Raw genomic sequence first — 8,937 nt, 5'->3', positions numbered from 1 at the left:
GGAGAGCAAGCTGACGCCCATGGAGCCGGCTCCCTCTCTCCTGTCTCACACGTAAGCCAGGGCAGTGCGATATGGAGAGCAAGCTGACGCCCATGGAGCCGGCTCCCTCTCTCCTGTCTCACACGTAAGCCAGGGCAGTACGATATGGAGAGCAAGCTGACGCCCATGTAGCCGGCTCGCTCTCTCCTGTCTCACATGTAAGCCAGGGCAGTGCGATATGGAGAGCAAGCTGACGCCCATGGAGCCGGCTCCCTTTTTCTTGTCTGACACGTAAGCCAGGGCAGTGCCAAATGGAGAGCAAGCTGACGCCCATGGAGGGGGCTTCCTCTCTCATGTCTCACACGTAAGCCAGGGCAGTACGATATGGAGAGCACGCTGACGCCCATGGAGCCGGCTCCCTCTCTCATGTCTCACACGTAAGCCAGCACAGTGCGATATGGAGAGCAAGCTGACGCCCATGGAGCCGGCTCCCTCTCTCCTGTCTCACAGGTAAGCCAGGGCAGTACGATATGGAGAGCACGCTGACGCCCATGGAGACGGCTCCCTCTCTCCTGTCTCACATGTAAGCCAGGGCAGTGCGATATGGAGAGCAAGCTGACGCCCATGGATCCGGCTCTCTCTCTCGTGTCTCACACGTAAGCCAGGGCAGTACGATATGGAGAGCAGGCTGACGCCCATGGAGCCGGCTCGCTCTCTCCTGTCTCACATGTAAGCCAGGGCAGTGCGATATGGAGAACAAGCTGACGCCCATGGAGCCGGCTCCCTCTCTCATGTCTCACACGTAAGCCAGCACAGTGCGATATGGAGAGCAAGCTGACGCCCATGGAGCCGGCTCCCTCTCTCCTGTCTCACAGGTAAGCCAGGGCAGTACGATATGGAGAGCAAGCTGACGCCCATGGAGCCGGTTCCCTCTCTCCTGTCTCACACGTAAGCCAGTGCAGTGCGATACGGAGAGCAAGCTGACGCCCATGGAGCCGGCTCCCTCTCTCCTGTCTCACACGTAAGACAGGGCAGTGTGATACGGTGAGCAAGCTGACGCCCATGGAGCCGGCTCCCTATCTCCTGTCTCACAAGTAAGCCAGGGCAGTGCGATACGGAGAGCAAGCTGACGCCCATGGAGCCGGCTCCCTCTCTCCTGTCTCACACGTAAGACAGGGCAGTGTGATACGGAGAGCAAGCTGACGCCCATGGAGCCGGCTCCCTCTCTCCTGTTTCACACGTAAGACAGGGCAGTGTGATACGGAGAGCAAGCTGACGCCCATGGAGCCGGCTCCCTCTCTCCTGTTTCACACGTAAGACAGGGCAGTGTGATACGGAGAGCAAGCTGACGCCCATGGAGCCGGCTCCCTCTCTCCTGTCTCACACGTAAGCCAGGGCAGTGCGATATGGAGAGGAAGCTGACGCCCATGGAGCCGGCTCCCTATCTCCTGTCTCACACGTAAGCCAGGGCAGTGCGATATGGAGAGCAAGCTGACGCCCATGGAGTCGGCTCCCTCTCTCCTGTCTCACACGTAAGCCAGGGCAGTGCGATATGGAGAGCAAGCTGACGCCCATGGAGTCGGCTCCCTCTCTCCTGTCTCACACGTAAGCCAGGGCAGTGCGATACGGAGAGCAAGCTGACGCCCATGGAGCTGGCTCTCTCTCCCCTGTCTCACACGTAAGCCAGGACAGTGCGATACGGAGAGCAAGCTGACGCCAATGGAGCCGGCACTCTCTCTCCTGTCTCACACTTAATCCAGGGCAGTGCGATATGGAGAGCAAGCTGACGCCCATGGATCCGGCTCCCTCTCTCCTGTCTCACACGTAAGCCAGGGCAGTGCGATATGGAGAGCAAGCTGACGCCCATGGATCCGGCTCTCTCTCTCCTGTCTCAAATGTAAGCCAGGGCAGTACGATATGGAGAGCAAGCTGACACGCATGGAGCTGGCTCACTCTCTCCTGTCTCACACGTAAGCCAGGGCAGTGCGATACGGAGAGCAAGCTGACGCCCATGGAGCCGGCTCCCTCTCTCCTGTCTCACGTGTAAGCCAGGACAGTGCCATGTGGAGAGCAAGCTGACGCCCATGGAGCCGGTTCCCTCTCTCCTGTCTCACACGTAATCCAGGGCAGTGCGATACGGAGAGCAAGCTGACGCCCATGGAACCGGCTCCCTCTCTCCTGTCTCACACGTAAGCCAGGACAGTGCGATATGGAGAGCAAGCTGACGCCCATGGAGACGGCTCCCTCTCTCCTGTCTCACACGTAAGCCAGGAGAGTGCGATATGGAGAGCAAGCTGACGCCCATGGAGCCGGCTCCCTCTCTCCTGTCTCACATGTAAGCCAGGGCAGTGCGATATGGAGAGCAAGCTGACGCCCATGGAGCCGGCTCCCTCTCTCCTGTCTCACACGTAAGCCAGGACAGTGCGATATGGAGAGCAAGATGACGCCCATGGAGCCGGCTCCCTCTCTCCTGTCTCACACGTAAGCCAGGACAGTGCGATATGGAGAGCAAGCTGACGCCCATGGAGGGGGCTTCCTCTCTCATGTCTCATACGTAATCCAGGGCAGTTTGATGCGGAGAGCAAGCTGACGCCCATGGAGGGGGCTCCCTCTCTCCTGTCTCACACGTAAGCCAGGGCAGTTTGATGCGGAGAGCAAGCTGACGCCATAGGAGCCGGCTCCCTCTCTCCTGTCTCACATGTAAGCCAGGGCTGTGCGATATGGAGAGCAAGCTGACGCCCATGGAGCCGGCTCCATCTCGTGTCTCACACGTAAGCAGGGGCAGTGCGATATGGTGAGCAAGCTGACGCCCATGGAGCCGGCTCGCTCTCTCCTGTCTCTCACGTAAGCCAGGGCAGTGCGATATGGAGAACAAGCTGACGCCCATGGAGCCGGCCCCCTCTCTCCTGTCTCACACGTAAGCCTGGGCAGTGTGATTTGCAGAGCAAGCTGACGCCCATGGAGCCGGCTCCCTCTCTCCTGTCTCACAGGTAAGCCAGGGCAGTACGATATGGAAAGCAAGCTGACGCCCATGGAGCCGGCTCCCTCTCTCCTGTCTCACACGTAAGCCAGGGCAGCGCGATATGGAGAGCAAGCTGACGCCCATGGAGCCGGCTCCCTCTCTCCTGTCTCACACGTAAGCCCGGGCAGTACGATATGGAGAGCAAGCTGACGCCCATGGAGCCAGCTCCCGCTCTCCTGTCTCACACGTAAGACAGGGCAGTGTGATATGGAGAGCAAGCTGACGCCCATGGAGCCGGCTCCCTCTCTTCTGTGTCACACGTAAACCAGGGCAGTGCGATGTGGAGAGCAAGCTGACGCCAATGAAGCCGGCTCCCTCTCTCCTGTCTCACACGTAAGCCAGGGCAGTGCGATATGGAGAGCAAGCTGACGCCCATGGAGCCGGCTCCCTCTCTCCTGTCTCACACGTAAGCCAGGGCAGTACGATATGGAGAGCAAGCTGACGCCCATGTAGCCGGCTCGCTCTCTCCTGTCTCACATGTAAGCCAGGGCAGTGCGATATGGAGAGCAAGCTGACGCCCATGGAGCCGGCTCCCTTTTTCTTGTCTGACACGTAAGCCAGGGCAGTGCCAAATGGAGAGCAAGCTGACGCCCATGGAGGGGGCTTCCTCTCTCATGTCTCACACGTAAGCCAGGGCAGTACGATATGGAGAGCACGCTGACGCCCATGGAGCCGGCTCCCTCTCTCATGTCTCACACGTAAGCCAGCACAGTGCGATATGGAGAGCAAGCTGACGCCCATGGAGCCGGCTCCCTCTCTCCTGTCTCACAGGTAAGCCAGGGCAGTACGATATGGAGAGCACGCTGACGCCCATGGAGCCGGCTCCCTCTCTCCTGTCTCACATGTAAGCCAGGGCAGTGCGATATGGAGAGCAAGCTGACGCCCATGGATCCGGCTCTCTCTCTCGTGTCTCACACGTAAGCCAGGGCAGTACGATATGGAGAGCAGGCTGACGCCCATGGAGCCGGCTCGCTCTCTCCTGTCTCACATGTAAGCCAGGGCAGTGCGATATGGAGAACAAGCTGACGCCCATGGAGCCGGCTCCCTCTCTCATGTCTCACACGTAAGCCAGCACAGTGCGATATGGAGAGCAAGCTGACGCCCATGGAGCCGGCTCCCTCTCTCCTGTCTCACAGGTAAGCCAGGGCAGTACGATATGGAGAGCAAGCTGACGCCCATGGAGCCGGTTCCCTCTCTCCTGACTCACACGTAAGCCAGTGCAGTGCGATACGGAGAGCAAGCTGACGCCCATGGAGCCGGATCCCTCTCTCCTGTCTCACACGTAAGACAGGGCAGTGTGATACGGTGAGCAAGCTGACGCCCATGGAGCCGGCTCCCTATCTCCTGTCTCACAAGTAAGCCAGGGCAGTGCGATACGGAGAGCAAGCTGACGCCCATGGAGCCGGCTCCCTCTCTCCTGTCTCACACGTAAGACAGGGCAGTGTGATACGGAGAGCAAGCTGACGCCCATGGAGCCGGCTCCCTCTCTCCTGTTTCACACGTAAGACAGGGCAGTGTGATACGGAGAGCAAGCTGACGCCCATGGAGCCGGCTCCCTCTCTCCTGTTTCACACGTAAGACAGGGCAGTGTGATACGGAGAGCAAGCTGACGCCCATGGAGCCGGCTCCCTCTCTCCTGTCTCACACGTAAGCCAGGGCAGTGCGATACGGAGAGCAAGCTGACGCCCATGGAGCTGGCTCCCTCTCTCCTGTTTCACACGTAAGACAGGGCAGTGTGATACGGAGAGCAAGCTGACGCCCATGGAGCCGGCTCCCTCTCTCGTGTCTCACAGGTAAGCCAGGGCAGTGCGATATGGAGAGCAAGCTGACGCCCATGGAACCAGCTCCCTCTCTCCTGTCTCACACGTAAGCCAGGGCAGTGCGATACGGAGAGCAAGCTGACGCCCATGGAGCCGGCTCCCTCTCTCCTGTCTCACACGTAAGCCAGGGCAGTGCGATATGGAGAGCAAGCTGACGCCCATGGAGCCGGCTCCCTCTCTCCTGTCTCACACGTAAGCCAGGGCATGCGATATGGAGAGCAAGCTGACGCCCATGGAGTCGGCTCCCTCTCCCCTGTCTCACACGTAAGCCAGGACAGTGCGATACGGAGAGCAAGCTGACGCCAATGGAGCCGGCTCTCTCTCCCCTGTCTCACACGTAAGCCAGGACAGTGCGATACGGAGAGCAAGCTGACGCCAATGGAGCCAGCACTCTCTCTCCTGTCTCACACTTAATCCAGGGCAGTGCGATATGGAGAGCAAGCTGACGCCCATGGATCCGGCTCCCTCTCTCCTGTCTCACACGTAAGCCAGGGCAGTGCGATATGGTGAGCAAGCTGACGCCCATGGATCCGGCTCTCTCTCTCCTGTCTCAAATGTAAGCCAGGGCAGTACGATATGGAGAGCAAGCTGACACGCATGGAGCTGGCTCACTCTCTCCTGTCTCACACGTAAGCCAGGGCAGTGCGATACGGAGAGCAAGCTGACGCCCATGGAGCCGGCTCCCTCTCTCCTGTCTCACGTGTAAGCCAGGACAGTGCAATGTGGAGAGCAAGCTGACGCCCATGGAGCCGGTTCCCTCTCTCCTGTCTCACACGTAAGCCAGGAGAGTGCGATATGGAGAGCAAGCTGACGCCCATGGAGCCGGCTCCCTCTCTCCTGTCTCACACGTAACCAGGGCAGTGCGATATGGAGAGCAAGCTGACGCTCATGGAGCCGGCTCCCTCTCTCCTGTCTCACACGTAAGTCAGGGCAGTGCGATATGGAGAGCAAGCTGACGCCCATGGAGCCGGCTCCCTCTCTCATGTCTCACACGTAAGCCAGGACAGTGCGATACGGAGAGCAAGCTGACACCCATGGAGCGGGCTCTCTCTCTCCTGTCTCACACGTACGCCAGGACAGTGCGATACGGAGAGCAAGCTGATGCCCATGGAGCCGGCTACCTCTCTCCTGTCTCACACGTAAGCCAGGGCAGTGCGATATGGAGAGGAAGCTGACGCCCATGGAGCCGGCTCCCTATCTCCTGTCTCACACGTAAGCCAGGGCAGTGCGATATGGAGAGCAAGCTGACGCCCATGGAGTCGGCTCCCTCTCTCCTGTCTCACACGTAAGCCAGGGCAGTGCGATATGGAGAGCAAGCTGACGCCCATGGAGTCGGCTCCCTCTCTCCTGTCTCACACGTAAGCCAGGGCAGTGCGATACGGAGAGCAAGCTGACGCCCATGGAGCTGGCTCTCTCTCCCCTGTCTCACACGTAAGCCAGGACAGTGCGATATGGAGAGCAAGCTGACGCCAATGGAGCCGGCACTCTCTCTCCTGTCTCACACTTAATCCAGGGCAGTGCGATATGGAGAGCAAGCTGACGCCCATGGATCCGGCTCCCTCTCTCCTGTCTCACACGTAAGCCAGGGCAGTGCGATATGGAGAGCAAGCTGACGCCCATGGATCCGGCTCTCTCTCTCCTGTCTCAAATGTAAGCCAGGGCAGTACGATATGGAGAGCAAGCTGACACGCATGGAGCTGGCTCACTCTCTCCTGTCTCACACGTAAGCCAGGGCAGTGCGATACGGAGAGCAAGCTGACGCCCATGGAGCCGGCTCCCTCTCTCCTTTCTCACGTGTAAGCCAGGACAGTGCCATGTGGAGAGCAAGCTGACGCCCATGGAGCCGGATCCCTCTCTCCTGTCTCACACGTAAGCCAGGGCAGTGCGATACGGAGAGCAAGCTGACGCCCATGGAACCGGCTCCCTCTCTCCTGTCTCACACGTAAGCCAGGACAGTGCGATATGGAGAGCAAGCTGACGCCCATGGAGACGGCTCCCTCTCTCCTGTCTCACACGTAAGCCAGGAGAGTGCGATATGGAGAGCAAGCTGACGCCCATGGAGCCGGCTCCCTCTCTCCTGTCTCACACGTAAGCCAGGGCAGTGCGATATGGAGAGCAAGCTGACGCCCATGGAGCCGGCTCCCTCTCTCCTGTCTCACACGTAAGCCAGGACAGTGCGATATGGAGAGCAAGATGACGCCCATGGAGCCGGCTCCCTCTCTCCTGTCTCACACGTAAGCCAGGACAGTGCGATATGGAGAGCAAGCTGACGCCCATGGAGGGGGCTTCCTCTCTCATGTCTCATACGTAATCCAGGGCAGTTTGATGCGGAGAGCAAGCTGACGCCCATGGAGGGGGCTCCCTCTCTCCTGTCTCACACGTAAGCCAGGGCAGTTTGATGCGGAGAGCAAGCTGACGCCATAGGAGCCGGCTCCCTCTCTCCTGTCTCACATGTAAGCCAGGGCTGTGCGATATGGAGAGCAAGCTGACGCCCATGGAGCCGGCTCCATCTCGTGTCTCACACGTAAGCAGGGGCAGTGCGATATGGTGAGCAAGCTGACGCCCATGGAGCCGGCTCGCTCTCTCCTGTCTCTCACGTAAGCCAGGGCAGTGCGATATGGAGAACAAGCTGACGCCCATGGAGCCGGCCCCCTCTCTCCTGTCTCACACGTAAGCCTGGGCAGTGTGATTTGCAGAGCAAGCTGACGCCCATGGAGCCGGCTCCCTCTCTCCTGTCTCACAGGTAAGCCAGGGCAGTACGATATGGAAAGCAAGCTGACGCCCATGGAGCCGGCTCCCTCTCTCCTGTCTCACACGTAAGCCAGGGCAGCGCGATATGGAGAGCAAGCTGACGCCCATGGAGCCGGCTCCCTCTCTCCTGTCTCACACGTAAGCCCGGGCAGTACGATATGGAGAGCAAGCTGACGCCCATGGAGCCAGCTCCCGCTCTCCTGTCTCACACGTAAGACAGGGCAGTGTGATATGGAGAGCAAGCTGACGCCCATGGAGCCGGCTCCCTCTCTTCTGTGTCACACGTAAGCCAGGGCAGTGCGATGTGGAGAGCAAGCTGACGCCAATGAAGCCGGCTCCCTCTCTCCTGTCTCACACGTAAGCCAGGGCAGTGCGATATGGAGAGCAAGCTGACGCCCATGGAGCCGGCTCCCTCTCTCCTGTCTCACACGTAAGCCAGGGCAGTACGATATGGAGAGCAAGCTGACGCCCATGTAGCCGGCTCGCTCTCTCCTGTCTCACATGTAAGCCAGGGCAGTGCGATATGGAGAGCAAGCTGACGCCCATGGAGCCGGCTCCCTTTTTCTTGTCTGACACGTAAGCCAGGGCAGTGCCAAATGGAGAGCAAGCTGACGCCCATGGAGGGGGCTTCCTCTCTCATGTCTCACACGTAAGCCAGGGCAGTACGATATGGAGAGCACGCTGACGCCCATGGAGCCGGCTCCCTCTCTCATGTCTCACACGTAAGCCAGCACAGTGCGATATGGAGAGCAAGCTGACGCCCATGGAGCCGGCTCCCTCTCTCCTGTCTCACAGGTAAGCCAGGGCAGTACGATATGGAGAGCACGCTGACGCCCATGGAGCCGGCTCCCTCTCTCCTGTCTCACATGTAAGCCAGGGCAGTGCGATATGGAGAGCAAGCTGACGCCCATGGATCCGGCTCACTCTCTCGTGTCTCACACGTAAGCCAGGGCAGTACGATATGGAGAGCAGGCTGACGCCCATGGAGCCGGCTCGCTCTCTCCTGTCTCACATGTAAGCCAGGGCAGTGCGATATGGAGAACAAGCTGACGCCCATGGAGCCGGCTCCCTCTCTCATGTCTCACACGTAAGCCAGCACAGTGCGATATGGAGAGCAAGCTGACGCCCATGGAGCCGGCTCCCTCTCTCCTGTCTCACAGGTAAGCCAGGGCAGTACGATATGGAGAGCAAGCTGACGCCCATGGAGCCGGTTCCCTCTCGCCTGTCTCACACGTAAGCCAGTGCAGTGCGATACGGAGAGCAAGCTGACGCCCATGGAGCCGGCTCCCTCTCTCCTGTCTCACACGTAAGACAGGGCAGTGTGATACGGTGAGCAAGCTGACGCCCATGGAGCCGGCTCCCTAT

This window comes from Hemitrygon akajei, chromosome 28 (assembly GCF_048418815.1).
Source record: "Hemitrygon akajei chromosome 28, sHemAka1.3, whole genome shotgun sequence".
Taxonomy (NCBI): Eukaryota; Metazoa; Chordata; class Chondrichthyes; order Myliobatiformes; family Dasyatidae; genus Hemitrygon; species Hemitrygon akajei.
This window is presented reverse-complemented; position numbering follows the sequence as displayed.